This window comes from Sus scrofa, chromosome 18, assembly GCF_054392235.1.
Source record: "Sus scrofa isolate SSC_HxYL_T2T_F1_AM1 chromosome 18, Sscrofa_HxYL_maternal_Yorkshire_Landrace_v2.0, whole genome shotgun sequence".
NCBI classification, from domain to species: domain Eukaryota; kingdom Metazoa; phylum Chordata; class Mammalia; order Artiodactyla; family Suidae; genus Sus; species Sus scrofa.
In genome coordinates this window covers 9,305,881-9,321,741 of record NC_139400.1, presented here as the reverse complement: position 1 = coordinate 9,321,741, position 15,861 = coordinate 9,305,881, and positions in this window count along the sequence as shown.

Genomic DNA, 15,861 nt, shown 5'->3' with positions numbered 1-15,861 from the left:
ACCGTTCCTGTTTCAGGAACAGACAAGGAACTGAGGAACCAGGTGGGGGCCATGGAATCCCAGTGGATTTTCGGGCCCGTAACTCAAGTCTGCCTCATGCTTCCTCCTGTTCCTTCTGAGGTGCCTCCTTTGTGGGGTTCAGCAAAGCAGGACCTAGCCGTCTCACGCTGCACCGACGGAGCCTCTGTCCGTGACCGTCCGGAGTGCGGTCCAGAAGTCCGGCCTGGGAGGAGCTGCCTGACTGGATGCAGTAATGCAACAGTTCTGCTCATTTAAGTGCATGTGAGTTTATCACCTTAAGAATTTTTAAGAATGATATTCTTTTTTTTTTTTTTTTTTTTTTTTTGTCTTTTTAGGGCCACGCCTGTGGCATATGGAGTTTCCCAGGCTAGGGGTCTAATTGGAGCTGCAGCCACCAGCCTACACCAGAGCCACAGCAACATGGGATCTGAGCCCCGTCTGCAACCTACACCACAGCTCATGGCAATGCCAGATCCTTAACCCACTGAGCGAGGCCAGGGATCAAACCTGCAACCTCATGGTTCCTAGTCAGATTCGTTAACCACTGAGCCATGATGGAAACTCCAAGAATGATATTCTTGAGCAATGAATTTCATGTTATTTTATTTTAATTTTTTTTGGTCTTTTGTCCTTTTTTTTAAGAGCCGCACCCGCGGCATATGGAGGTTCCCAGGCTAATAGGAATTTCATTTTAGAACCTTTGAGCTAGTTTTTGAAAAGGAGATATGCTTCACCGTTTATATTATTCTGGGACCATCTTTGTCTGCAGCATAATGTTATGTGATACTGTTTTGTTTAGCAAAAGAACCGTGTAGGGGAGTTCCTGTCATGGCTCAGTGGTTAACAAACCCAACTAGGAACCATGAGGTTGTAGGTTCGATCCCTGGCCTCGCTCTGTGGGTTAAGGATCTGGCGTTGCCAGGAGCTGTGGTGTAGGTCACAGACACAGCTCGGATCTGGCGTTGCTGTGGCTGTGGTGTAGGCTGGTGGCTACAGCTCCAATTAGACTCCTAGCCTGGGAACCTCCATATGCCGCAGGTGCTGCCCTAGAAAAGACAAAAAAAAAAAAAAAAAGAATAAGAACCGTGGGTTCTTTGGATCTGTCAGATCAGAGGATACCCCAATGGCTAATAATCATAGACAATTATAATTCTTATTTGTCAGAGAAATGGCCTATATATGCAAAGGAATGGCCGAATTGAAAAACCCTGGCAGCCCTGAGTCCTAGCAGGGGTTCGGAGGAAAGAGAACACACGTTCTCTGTTGGCGGGAGCCCAGGTGGGTACAGCCCCTCAGGAAAGCATTTGGCCAGGGTCACTGAAAGCTAAACCTGTTTCTGCTCCCTCCTGCATCTACACCCAAGAGGAAATTGTGCCGGTGTCCAATGAACACCCTAGGCAGTCTTATGCATAGGCACCCAAAATTAAAAGCCACCCTGATACTGATCAGCAAGAGAACGGAGAGGTACCCTGGGCTGGAGGCACGCCCTGGGACACTCGGTAGCAGTAAGTGGAGAACCACCGGCTGATACACAGGATGTGGCAAGAGTCCCAGACACAGTGAGGAGACCAGACCCAGAAGTCTGCAAAAGATGAGCCAGTCCGGCTACGGCGATGAAAGTCAGACTAGAGGTCACCTCCAAGGGCACTGTGGGGACAGAGGTCAGCTCGAGGTCACCTAGAGGCAGCTGGAAGAGACCCGGCTGCTCTTCTGGGGTCGGCAGTGCTCTCTGTTGACCTGGGGGGAGGGGATACGGGGGTGTGTGCACACGTCAGTAAGTTACATGCCCTAGATTTGTGTGCTGTGTGTATTCTGTATGTCAGTTTTTTCAGAAGTTTTAAGCAGTAATTTTATTGTCACCGGAAAGTGGCTTCATCACCCAGGTCATGGTGTATCCGTAAGTCCCTTTGGAGAAAGACGAGAACACTCATGCTTAACTTTTTGGATTTTTTGTGTTTGTTTTTTTGTCTTTTTGCCTTTTCTGGGGCTGCTCTCGCGGCATATGGAGGTTCCCAGACTAGGGGTCTAATTGGAACTGTAGCCACTGGCTTACACCAGAGCCACAGCAACACAGGATCCAAGCTGCGTCTGCGACCTACACCACAGCTCCCAGCAACGCCGGATCCTTAACCCACTGAGCAACACCAGGGATCGAACCCGCAACCTTGTGGTTCCTAGTCGGAGCCATTCACCACTGCGCCATGACGGGAACTCCAACTTTTTGGATTTTTTTTTTCTGCCAGTGTATTGATGGATTTGTAAAATATTTTTGTATTTCATAAATTTTTAGACATGTCACATGACTTTAAGGGAGAGTGAAAATGCTACAAAGCCAATCGAAAATACTCCTTGAAGAAAACAGCTGTTTTTTAGCGATACCAGTCTGGGCTCCATCAGTAGGAAAGCTTTCTTTCTGTGTCTTAAATCGCTATGCAGCTGATCCTGAGCAAGAGACTTATTTGGGAGGTGGCCCCTGCGTCGCTGATGGGGCCATGGGGAGGAGAGACGAGGAAGGGAATATCATTCATAAGCAGATTATCGCTGTGGATTGTTGGGAGGTGATACAGAACGTGCCCCAGAATTGTCCCATCTGAGGGGCTCAAATGCCAAAGCCTTCATTCTCCAGTGTCCATGGGACGGGGAGGCTCCTGGGGCCATAACTCCCCTGCAAGGTCCCAGGTGGAGGCGTGGCTGGAGTGGGCACGTCCTGGAGAGGGGGTGCCGAGGGGGTGCAGTGCGATGCAACAGCGGTCCCCAGGCCCCCTGTCCTCAGACTCCAGAAGTGGTCCCAAGTCACAGCTGAAAATCAAACTAGACTCCTTTCCCTTCAGCAGTTATTCTCGGGTCACACATGAGGTGTGTAAAATGGAGGGAGTCCCCTTCGTGACGCAGTGGTTAATGACCCCGACTAGGATCCATGAGGGTTCGGGTTCGATCCCTGGCCTCGCTCAGTGGGTGAAAGATCTGGGGTTGCCGTGGCTGTGGTGTAGGCTGGCGGCTACAGCTCTGATTCGACCCCGAGCCTGGGAACTCCCCTATGCCTCTGGTACGGCCCTAAAAAGCAACATTCCCCCCCAAAAAACCCGACTAAAATGGAGTCAGATAATTACTGAGGTTTTGCAGGCAATACTCCTGATGTGAAAAGGTAAGAGATTTTGGTGCAAAAATGAAGCCTTTCCTGAATTTCATAAATTTCCATTTATGGGGTGGGAGGGGATTGCTTTTCTCTCCCCTTTTTTTCAGGACAAGGGGAAACTCTTAGGACACAGGGGAGACCTCCTCCCAAGCTCAAGTTTTGTTTATTTCCAGGTTCGAGAAACTTTTTGAAAATTTAAAAAATGTTCCGATTTTATAAAACGCTCTTATAGCCAAGACTCGGTTCAGGCTGCCAACACACACGCTGTGTGGACTGGTGCCCTCCTTGCCGAAGGTCTGGCTGGGAGCCAGGCCAAGGGCAAAAGACCAGGAACGACAAGCAACTGATCTAAAATTTCCATCTTTCGGGCCAATTTCCAGAAGCTGTTTGGCTGGCTGGAAACTGTACAGGGGTGCAGTTTTTGGCTCTGGGAGATTTGCTGTCACTGATTCCCAAAGCGACCTTGTCATATCCTGGGATAAACTTTGAGGGAAGGATAAAGCTCCGTTCCATCTACTGAATGAAACCAGGGATCCGATGCTAAGCCTGGGTCTTAGTACAGTTTTCTAGTGGTGGTTGTGGATTTGCACACCATCAAACATGTTCCTTCACCTTGCCTTTCTTAGGCTATTGGCTCTAACTTGGAGGTGGGGGGTTTGAGAGTCCTTTATTTTTTTATTTTTAATTTTTTTTGTCTTTTTGCCTTTTCTAGGGCCGCACCCTCGGCACATGGAGGTTCCCAGGCTAGGGGTCGAATCGGAGCTGTAGCCACCAGCCTACACCACAGCCACAGCAACGCAGGAACCGAGCCGCGTCTGCGACCTACACCAGAGCTCACGGCAACACCGGATCCTTCACCCACAGAGCATGGCCAGGGATCGAACCCGCAACCTCATGGTTCCTAGTTGGATCCGTTAACCACTGAGCCACGATAGGAGCTCCACGAGAGTCCTTTATAAAGATCTTTCTCTGGGAGGTAATAATCCGTGCGGTTGCTCTTAGGGAAAATCGCCGTGTTTGCTTGGCTTTGGCTGCGGGGTGGAGCATAGCTTTTGACCCAGAATTTAATCTCAGTGTTTTCCCAATACTACCTGGCAGCGGAGGTCATGGGCTATAAAATATAGATAATAATAGTATCATTGACATAGGTTGCTGTGAAGATTAAAGAAGGTGAAACATAGATCATGCCGAATGGCTCCAGGCACAGCGTTGGCACTCGGCAGGTGCTAGTTGCTGGAGGTGGCCTTGCTTCTGTTCATGGCGCTGCTCCATCTCCCCGCCCCCCTGCATCCTCTTCACCTGCTCAGGGTCGTCCACATGGACCACCCAGCCTGGGGCTTCCTCCCACTGAGCCTTTTGTCGAATGTTCCTCAGCTAGGCAAGCTTCGATCCACTGAAGCATTAGACATCAAGCTGTTAACGGTGGCGGTCATGGGTGAATGTGGCAAGCCGCTCCGGTGACCTGACTTTTGGGCTTTTCACATCAGCTTCCAAGGGTTTAGGCCAAAGGCATGAGTGAAAAAAATAAAAATTCAACCTAAGGGGGGGAGAGTATGTGGCGACGTTGCTGATGTGTTATGCTTTGGAATTTTTTTTTTTTTTTTTTACTTTTAAAGTCTTATGAAAGCATAGTTGATGTACCATGTTGTGACAATTTCTGCTGTACAGCAAAGTGATTCAGCTGTACATGTACAACCTTCATAGTTTTTCAGATTCGTTTCCCACATAGATTATCAGAGAATATTGCATAGCGTTCCCTGTGCTATGGAACAAGTCCCCATTGGCCAGTCATTCCATAGACCTCGGTGTGCATATACCAGTCCCGCACACCCAGGCCATCGCCCACACCGATCTCTTTTGGTAACCACAAGTTCGTTTTCAAAGTCTGTGAGTCTGTTTCTGTTCTGAAACTAAGTTCATTCGTATCATATTGTATATTCCCCATATAAGTGGTATCATAGGATGTTTGTCTTTGTCTGACTTAACTGCACTTCGTATGATCATCTCCAGGTCCATTCATGTTGCTGCGAATGGCATGATTTCATTCTTTTTCATGGCTGAGTAATATTCCATTGTACATACGTACCACATCTTCATTCATTCCTTGGTGGATGGACATTTTGGTTGCTTCCATGTCTTGACTCTTGTAAATAGTGCTGTGGTGAACACTGGGGTGCCTTATGGTTTTCTTTAGACAGATGCCCAGGAGTGGGATTGCTGGATCATATGGTAGTTCTCTTTGATCTTGGAAAACTTCTCATACCAGCAAGCTCACCTGAGTTCAACACAGCCTCTGCTGGAGAGCAGACCTCTCAATGTTCAAGCCTCGTGGCCGCGTGCTGCTGGCAGGAGGCTGTGTCCTCCAGCTTCTGGTCTTAGAGGGGGCCAGAGCTGGAACTGTCCCTTGTGACTGGGGTGTGGTCAGCTAATCTCTTCACCTCTCTGGGCCCTGTTAATAAAACAAGAGGCCCAGGCATTGGTATTTTCCATCTTCCCTGAAAAGCAGTCTCTTCCTGGGCTTGAAGCTTCATCTAAGCGAGAAGCTCCCACACACCAAGCTGAGAGAGTGCTTCTGAATTTCCTGTGGGTGGACAGAGATACCTGACCAGGATTTATGATTTTATTTTCCAGACAGAGAAATTTTAGCTTCTTAACATTTGCAGGGTGTTTTGTTTTGTTTTGTTTTGTCTAAGAATGCAGGAGAAGCTTGATTTATAGGAGTCAAACCATAGGCACACTTTTGAAGAGGTCATTGGGACTTCTGGCTCTCTTGCCTTTCCTCTCTGAGTGTCTGGGACCCCTGCGCACACAGAGTCGCCTTGGGGGCCTCAGACTGTCTCCAAGGGAAGCCTGCCCTGCCCTGCATGTTCCCTCTTGCCTCTCTGGTGTTCTGTCAAAACTCTCATCTCCTTAGAAAATTGAGACTAGCTTGCTAAAGCTCTGCGAAAACACTGGTTGCTGAGGCGCAGCCATAGGGACTTAATAGCCATGACTTCTGATTGAGCCTCGTTTGGCGCTGGCCACGATGACTCAACCTTTCTCTGCCTTCTTCTTACCATGTTAATGCACAGGCACATGAGCCATGATCTGCTCCAGCTTCCACACAGGCAGGTGCATCCTGCCCTCTCCCCAGCTCCAGGCTGTGGCTCCATCCTAGGAAGGAGCAGCTGCTGGCATTTCTCATCCTCCCTCCTGCACCGTGTCGCAGAAGCAGGTGCAGCCAAGAGGACTTGGTCTCTCCTCCCCTCAGTGCCCATCTGTAGGAGGGCAGCTCCACCCAGGCACAGCAGGCTGACGGTGCCGGGCACCAGCTCACTCGAGGGCAGAGATGCCATGCTGAGAGGGCGAGCCAAGCAAGAAGACCAGGGGCTGCCTCCTCCCATCCTGCAGGCCCTTGTAAAGCCTGAGTATCACTCAGGAAAAGAGGGTCCCTGCCCCCCACCCTGCTCTGGTGAGATGGTGCAGGTGCTTTTCCTAGGAGGAGGGCAGGACACAGTGCCAGAGCTCTGCTGTCCTGCTGAGGGGCAGACCCTGTGACCAAGGGTGCTGTCGACGACACGGGACATCTTGGTAGAGAGAAAGGAAGACGTCTGCGGGGAGCTCCAGGACGTAAGCAAAGTGGCAGAGCAGCCAGATGTTTTGAGGGGAGAACCGGGAAGAGAACGGGCTCTGCTGGGGTCACACCAACGCTGGGTTGTCAAGGCTGCAACTCCTCGGGGTCAAGGGCAGCAGAAGAGCAGATGGGACAGCATTTCCCAGCCACACAGACCATTGACACAGGGAGGAAGTCACACAGGCTGGTGGGACTTGTGGCCCAAAGTGACAAAACAGCAAGCTGTCTGGCCCAGGGATAACTCCTAGGGATCCAGGCCTGTAAGTAATAGCAAGTCGATCCCAGCATCTGGAAGACTGCAATCATGCCCTGTGCCGTGTCTCTCAGACAGGATCAGAAGGGGATGTATAAGCTCTGCTCTCTGAATGAATGTGAGGCAAAAAGGTAAACTTACTGAACGTTCCTAGGTGCCTCCAAGCATCCCACACACAGCACGTTAAAGAGTAAAAAAATCTCAACTGACTAAGGGGCTTAAACACAGCCTTTGACAAAAAGTGACTTGTGAACTGACCCAGAGGTGGAACTTAGGAAGCCAGCATAGACGACAGAAATGAAACTAGGGACAATGTTGTATAGCGCTATCAGGGGTTGCATATGGGGGGCAAGCTGGAAGGGAGAGAGACTTTAGCCAAGGCACTAAACAAACAACCACCCAAGCAAGCAACCCCACGGAGGGGGAATCAGTATTCGGAGTTGCTGAAATATAGTATCTGAAATAGTCTCTTTAGAAAAATTATTAAAAAAATGTATGTCTGCACCCATGGCATATAGAAGTTCCCAGGCCTGGGGTTGAATCCAAGCCACAGCTTTGAGCTATGCAGCTGCAGCAATGCCAGATCCTTTAACCAACTGTGCTGGGCTAAGGATTGAACCCTCACCTCTGCAGTTGGATCCTTAACCCACTGAGTCACAGTGGAAACTCCAAAAATCCTCTTTTTTAACAAAAAATTCTAAGGTATGCAAATGTGATCCATACAGAGGGAAAACAGCAGGCAAGAGAACTGTCTTTGAAGGGTCTCAGATGGTAGACCTAGCAGAGACTTCAATGCAGCTGTTATAAAGATGTTGAAAGAACTAAATGAAACCATACCTAAAGAACTGAAGGCAAGTATGATGACAAGTCTCATTAAACAGAAAATATGAATAAAGAGAGAAATTACCGAAAAGAGTAAAGTAAAAACACTGGAGATGAAAATTACAACAACCAAAATGAAAACTTCACTAGAGAGGCGCAACAAGATCCAAGCTGGCAGAAGAAAGACTCGACACACTTGAAGAAAGCGCAATAGAGATCATACAACTGTAGGCCAGAGTGGGGGGAATGAAGAAAAATTTGAGGCTCCATTAGGTGCACAACATAGATGCAAGGGAAGTACCCAAGGAGAGGAGAAAAAGAATGGAAAAAATTTCAAAGGAATAATAACTGAAAACTTCCCAAACATGATGAAAAATATTCATCTACACATCAAAAAAAAAAAAAAAAAAGGAAAAGAAAGGACTGAAGCCAAGAAATCAATATAGATACATCATAGCCAAGCTGTTGACAGCCAAAGACAGCCAAAATGTTGAAAGCAGCAAGAGAGAGTCAACTCATCATAAAATATTAAGATTAACAGATGACTTCCCATCAGAAACAATCCAGGCCAGAGGAAGCGAAATGACATATTCAAAGAGTGAAAACTAAAAAATGTTTAGCAAAACTATCTTTCAAAATAAAGATTTGATAAAGATGTTGCATAAAGAAAAACTGAGAGAATTTTTTGCTAGAAGACCTGCCTATCTAGACATAAGTTCTTCAGGCTGAAAACAAATGACACCAGACAGCATTTCAAATCCATACACACATAAAAGGAGCACCCAAGATGATAAGTATGCAGTTAATTAAAAAATACAGTAACATTGCACACTTTATCCATTTTTCTTTTAATTGGCTAAAAAATAATTACATAAAACAATATGCATATAGTACATTTTGAGGCCAGTACGCACTGAAATGTGATATTTTGGACTATAACTACGTAATGGACTGGAGGGAGCATGTGGAACAAAAGGTACTAACTCTGCTCCTCAGAAAGAACCTAAGAAAACAAAAAGGAATTAATTAAAAGGTTAATGTGACCGACTCAACAAATGCACAAGTACATTCCTTTCTTTTCTCAGCTTTGATAAAAGACATAAAGCAATCATTATTCAAATGCATTGTGGGGCTTGTAATACCACAGAAAGGGGAGGGAAGGGAGCTATATAGGAATAAAGCTTCCATATGTCATTGGAATAAATGTTGTACAAATCTGAAGCAGATTTTGATGAGTAAAGATGTATAAATGCTAGAGCAAACACTAGGACAATAACAAAAATTATATGTAAAAAATAATTAAAAGAATTGAAAATATGTTACACTCTAAAGTATTCACTAATGCAAAAGAGAGCAGTAAGGGAGGAATACCTGAACAAAAAATATGGAACATATAAAAACAAAAAACGGGGAGTTCCCATTGTGGCACAGTGGAAACGAACCCGACTAGTATCCAATGAAGATGTGGTTCAAGCCCTGGCTTCGTTCAGTGGGTTGGGGATCCAGCGTTGGTGAGCTGTGGTGTATTTCACAGATTTGGCCCAGATCCTGTATTGCTGTGTCTGAGGTGTAGGCTGGCAGCCATGGCTCTGATTCGAACCCTAGCCTGGGAACTTCCATATGCCTCGGGTATGGCCCTAAAAAGCGAAACAAACAAACAAACAAACAAACCCCATAAAAACAAACAAAAGATTAAAAAAACCCAACACCGAAAAACAAAATGGCATATGTAAATTTAACAATATTAGTGACTGCACTCAAATTAAATAGATTAGATAATCCAGTTGGAAGGCAAAAATTATCAGATTGGATTTTAAAAAAAGATCCAATTATAAGCTGTCCATAAGAACACACATTAGATTGAAAAATACAGACTACAAGTAAAAGAATGGAAAAACTATGCCATGCAAAGAATAAACATAAAATAACCAGAGAAGTGATACTAATATTATACAAGATAAATTTTAAAACGAAGAGAAAAAGGTATTAGAGATAAAAGTTTCTAGAGGGATATTGCAAAATGATTCAGGTGTCAACCAGCCAGGAAGATATAACATATATGCACCTAGCAGAGTATCTCCAAATATACGTGAAATAAGAACTGAGAGAACTGAAGGGGGAAAGAGACAACTCAAAAATAATAGTTGGAACATCAGGGTGGAAGATGGACAAGGAATCAGAAGACTTGAACAGTTGTATAAATCAACTGGTCTTAACAGCATTTTTAGAACATACCACCTACCACAGCAGAACACACATTCTTCTCATGGAACATTCTCCAGGATAGACCACATGCTTGGCCCTAACCCAAGCCTCAACACATTTAAAAGCATTGACTTGTACAGAAAGTATCTTTTACAACCACAATGGAATAAAATTAGAAATCAGTGTAATAGAAGGAAATTTGGGAAACACACAAATGTGTAGAAATGAAATAGCACATATCGAAATAACCACTGGAATAGAGGTACCTTAGAAATCTGTACATAGAAGTATCATATGACCCAGCAATCCCACTCCTGGGCATATGTCCAGACAAAACTTTCCTTAAAAAAGACACATGCTCCCGCATGTGCATTGCAGCTCTATTCAAAATAGCCAAGACATGGAAACATCTCAAGTGTCCAGGACAGACGATTGGATTAGGAAGATGTGGTATACTACTCAGCCATAAAAAAGAATGACATAATGCCATTTGCAGCAACATGGATGGAACTAGAGACTCTCATACTGAGTGAAATAAGTCAGAAAGAGAAAAACAAATACCATATGATATCGCTTATATCTGGAATCTAATGTAAGGCACAAATGAACCTTTCCACAGAAAAGAAAATCATGGACTTGCAGAGTAGATTTATGGTTGCCAGGGAGGAGGGGGAAGGAGTGGGGTGGTTGGAAAGCTTGGGGTTAATAGATACATTGATACTATTCCCTTTGGAATGGATGAGCAATGAGATCCTGCTGTGTAGCCCTGGGAACTATGTCTAGTCACTTATGATGGAGCAAGTTCATGTGCGAAAATAGAACGTGTACATGCATGTGTAACTGGGTCACCATGCTGTACAGTAGAAAAAAAACTGTATTGGGGAAATAACTATTAAAAAATAAATAAATAACCACTGGATCAAGAAAGATGTTAGAGGGTAAATTAGGAAACACTTTTAGATGAAGAAAATGAAAACCCCAAATACCAAAACTTAGGCGATGCAGCTAAAAGTCTTCTTAAAGGGAAATTTACAGGTGTAAATGCCTACATTAACAAAGAAGGATCTTAGAACAATAACCTGGACTTTCACCTTCAGACACTGGGAAAAGACGAGAAAATAAACCCCAAGGAAGCAGAAGGAAGGAAATGACAAAGATGAGGGCGGTACCAGATGACATGGAAAACAGTGGAAACACTGATTCTTTGAAAATATCCATACGACCAGCCTTTAGCTAGACTGACCAAGGAAAAAAGACGATGCAAATTACTGACACCAAGAAGGAAAGAGAGGACAGCACTAGCGACTGTATGAAATGAAAGGTGCCAGGAGCAACTGATTGCTCAGGCGACATTACCAACTTCCTAGAAAGACTTAAAGTGTCAGAGACGACTCAAGGAGGATTCTGGGAAGAAGGCAGAACAGGAAGCACCAAGAAGCCCTTCCCACCTGGACCTCAGCTGCTCTGGCGAATCTGTCTAATGTAACTATTTTGGAGCTCTGGGGCCATTGAAGGTTCGAACATTTTTTTCTTTTTCCCTTTTTGGGAGACATATTAAAGACGAGGACATTCAAAACCAATTGCATATGTAGGGTAAGGTGGAAGGTGACCACAGGTGCCTAGGGAAAGGTACAGGCTCAGAAAAGATCTGAGAAGATCAACTTTTTTTTTTTTTTTTTTTTTTTTGGTCTCTTTGCCTTTTCTAGGGCTGCTCCCGCGGCACATGGAGATTCCCAGGCTAGGGGTCTAATCAGAGCTGCAGCCACTGGTCTACGCCAGAACCACAGCAACGCGGGATCCGAGCCGCATCTGCAACCCACACCACAGCTCACGGCAACGCCGGATCCTTAACCCACTGAGCGAGGCCAGGGATCCAACCTGCAACCTCATGGTTCCTAGTCGGATCCGTTAACCCCACGCACGACGGGAATGCCGAGAAGATCTTAAGTTTACATCTCAAGTTGATCTTTGGCACCGAGACAGCCTAGAACAACCCAAACAAACTAAACAAGTGCATTAAGTAAAAACGATTTAAAAAAAAAAAAAAAGAGCAAACCTTAGAGAAGGGGAAAGTCGGATTTTCAGAGTTACACGATTATGAGATTCAAATGTTGAGTTTTCAACAAAAAAAATCACAAGACGTACAAAGAAATAAGAAAGTATGGTATATTCAAATGGAAAAGCATCAACAGAAACCATCCCTGAATGGACCGTACTTTTACCTGAGGGCAGACACACCAAAGACCTTAAAATAATGGCCTTACAGGTGCTCAAAGAACTAAAAGAAGCTATGGAAAAAGTCAGGAGGAGTTCCCGTCGTGGCGCAGTGGTTAACGAATCCGACGAGGAACCATGAGGTTGCGGGTTCAGTCCCTGCCCTTGCTCAGTGGGTTAACAAACCGGCGTTGCCGTGAGCTGTGGTGTAGGTTGCAGACGCAGCTCGGATCCCGCGTTGCTGTGGCTCTGGCGTAGGCTGGTGGCTACAGCTCCGATTGGACCCCTAGCCTGGGAACCTCCATATGCTGCGGGAGCGGCCCAAGAAATAGCAACAACAACAACAACAACAAAAGACAAAAAAAAAAAAAAAAAAAAAGAAAGAAAAAGTCAGGAAAACAGTGTGTGAACAGCACAGTACTGGGAGTTCTAGCCCGAACAGTTATATAAGAAAAAACAATAGAAGGCCACCCAATTGGAAAGAAGAAGTAACATGATCTCTGTTTGCAGCTGACATGACATGATATGTAGAAAACCCTAAAGATTCCACCAAAAAACGCTCTTAGAACGAATTCCTGAACTCACTAAAGTAGCAGGATAAAAAAGCAACACACAAACATCAGCTGCATTTCTGTACACTAACAGAGAACAATTTGAAAAGGAAATTACCAAATAATCCATTACAATAACATCGAAAAGTATTAAATATGTAGAACCTGACTCGACTGAGGAGGTGAAGATTTGTATGACGAAACCTACAAAAGATAGTGATAGAAATTAAAGAAGGAATACATACATGGAATCATTATAATAAAAATTACATTTTCTGACGTCTGGTGTGTAGTTTGCATGTACATCACATTTGCATTTTCAAGTGCTCAGTCAGCTGCAAAATCTCACTGTCATGGGATAGAGTTCAAAATCTAGATCTGATTGTATTCCAAAAAAGCCAAAAGCCATTTATGTGTTGCTCCCGAGTTTACTCTGAGAAAATTTAAAGACAGAGAAGGGTAGACATTCCCATTGAGTTGAAAAAAAAATAACATTTAGAAAAATGTTGGAGTTCCCGTCATGGCTCAGTGGTTAACGAATCTAAGACCATGAGGTTGCAGGTTTGATCCCTGGCCCTGCTCCGTGGGTGAAGGATCTGGCATTGCTGTGAGCTGTGGTGTAGGTTGCAGACGCGGCTTGGATCCCACGTGGCTGTGGCTGTGGTGTAGGCCGGTGGCTGCAGCTCCAATTCGACCCCTCGCCTGGGAACCTCCATGTGCCGCAGAAGCGGCCCTAGAAAAGGCAAAAAGACAAAAAAAAAAAAAAAAAGAAAAAAAAGAAAGGAAAATGTTATTTTATTGTGATAAGAATACCTAACATGCGATCTACCCTTTTAATATGTTTTTAAGTCACAACACGTCACCATTAACTATATGTACAATATTGCACAGCAAGAAAAAAAAAAGCATTTTTGCCTAAAGGAAAACCGACTATGCTATTGAATCAGAAAACAGACATGGTTGTCATCAAGTCAAGGAAGTAAGTGGTCTGAACAGGATATTTTGTTTTGTTAACCCGGGACGACTTGTTCTCCAGTAGTTGAAAAGAAACAACCTACAAGATTTGACTGAAGCATTTGCCTGGGAAGGCTCAGGGACCCCGCAGGAAAACCCACCTCCACCCCACTTCCAGGCGAGACCACCTACGGCATCTCTGGGCAGGGAAGGTCATCTTTGGAACATCTGATCGCCAGGAAATGTTCACTTGAATAAAAGTGGAATTTCATTTAGACGGAACCGTAGAAGAGAAGCAGACCTCAAGCTCTATTTAAACCATATGGGCTGCAATCAAAGGAGACCAGACCGCCTGACAAATTTATGTTAGGAAAATGGCATGAGAGTCAAGGGCCTTTCAGCCAACCAGACTGAGAAGGCGGGTTAGCCAGGGTTGCACTTTGGGTCCTGATACTATTTTAATTTAATTTAACTTAATTTAATTTAAGATTATATTATATTTTATTTTATTTTTTTGTCTTTTTGCCATTTCTTAGCCACTCCCGCGGCATATGGAGGTTCCCAGGCTAGGGGTCTCATCAGAGCTGTAGCCACCGGCCTACACCACAGCCATTGCAACGTGGGATCCGAGCCTTGTCTGCCACCTACACCACAGATCACGGCAATGCCAGATCCTTCACCCATGGAGCAAGGCCAGGGATCGAACCCGCCACCTCATGGTTCCTAGTCGGATTCGTGAACCACTGTGCCACGACGGGAACTCCTTGATACTCTTTCAGCCCCACCACTAGCCGTCGGTTCCAACAGCATTGCCCCGTCCTCTGTTCTGGGATAGACGGTGTCTGAGCTGCTGTCCTCTAGACAGGGGTTGTCAGAGGAACCCACAGTGCAAGTGTGGATTTCTTTTGGAAGAGGGAGCTTTCCATAAAGGTCTCATTGCTGTTTGGATTTCCCAGCCAAACGGATTTATACACGAGCTGCCCCACATCATCAGGCTAAGCTCTTCCAGCTCAGGAGCAACGGCGAACAGTAAAGGGCTCACAGTTGCAAACTTGAAAAACTGGCATTTTTACCGTGCTTTTGTCTTTCCACAGTTCCCCAGCTTTGCAGTTCTCCTGCGGACCATGAGCTTGGAGGGCTTGGAGCTGGCTGGTAAACTGAGTCTCTGAGAGGCTGTGGAGCATGGCGGGAGCTCAGAGCTCCTTAGGCGTCCTCACCTTCTCCCTGGCTTCCCTCCCCACTGGCGTCCTGGTGTGGACTTTGCCCTCCTCTCTTGAGGCTCCGTTTCTTTCTCTGTTAGCGCTTTACCCCAGGCTGAAATTCTTTCCATAAAATAGACATATTTTATGTGGAGAGTTGGCTTTCTTATGGTCCCCTTTTTACAGTTATCATGAGTGATGGGAGATGATGCTTGGAGGAAAATTGATGAGCAGACCTGTCTCTCCTTGCTTCTCTTAAGCCAGGTTTCCACTCATGAAATTTCCTTTTTGGAAAAAAAGCAACATTTTGTGGTGAATACTTTTTCCATCTGGCAAAGTTAGGATAAAACCTGTTGCAGAGATAGAAAAAAAAAAAAAGGTTAAATAACCATAATTTTCCTCTGCATCAAAAATTTGGGGCAGAGCTTTGGTGCCTTCTGGCTTGCATCTCTCACAAGCGTCCTATCTTAATAAATCTATTTCTTGCCTATCAAAAAAAATTTTTTTTGGTTTGGTGTCTGACTCCCCCTAAGGCAAGAGTTTCCACTGACTGTTTTCCTCATCAATTTTCAGATTCCTATGAGCTATTTTCATATATCATGATCTGGAAACACTTTATCTTGGTTCTCAATTTTTTTTTAATTAATTTTTTTTTAAGGGCCACATCTGAGACATATGGAAGTTCCCAGGCTAGGGGTCTAATCGGAGCTACATCTGCCAGCCTACAACACAGCCACAGCAATGCCAGATCCAAGCTGTGTCTTCAACCTACACCACAGCTCATGGCAACGCCAGATCCTCAACCCACTGAGCGAGGCCAGGGATCGAACCTGCAACCTCATCATTCCTAGTCAGATTCGTTAACCACTGAGCCACGACGGGGTTGCACTTTG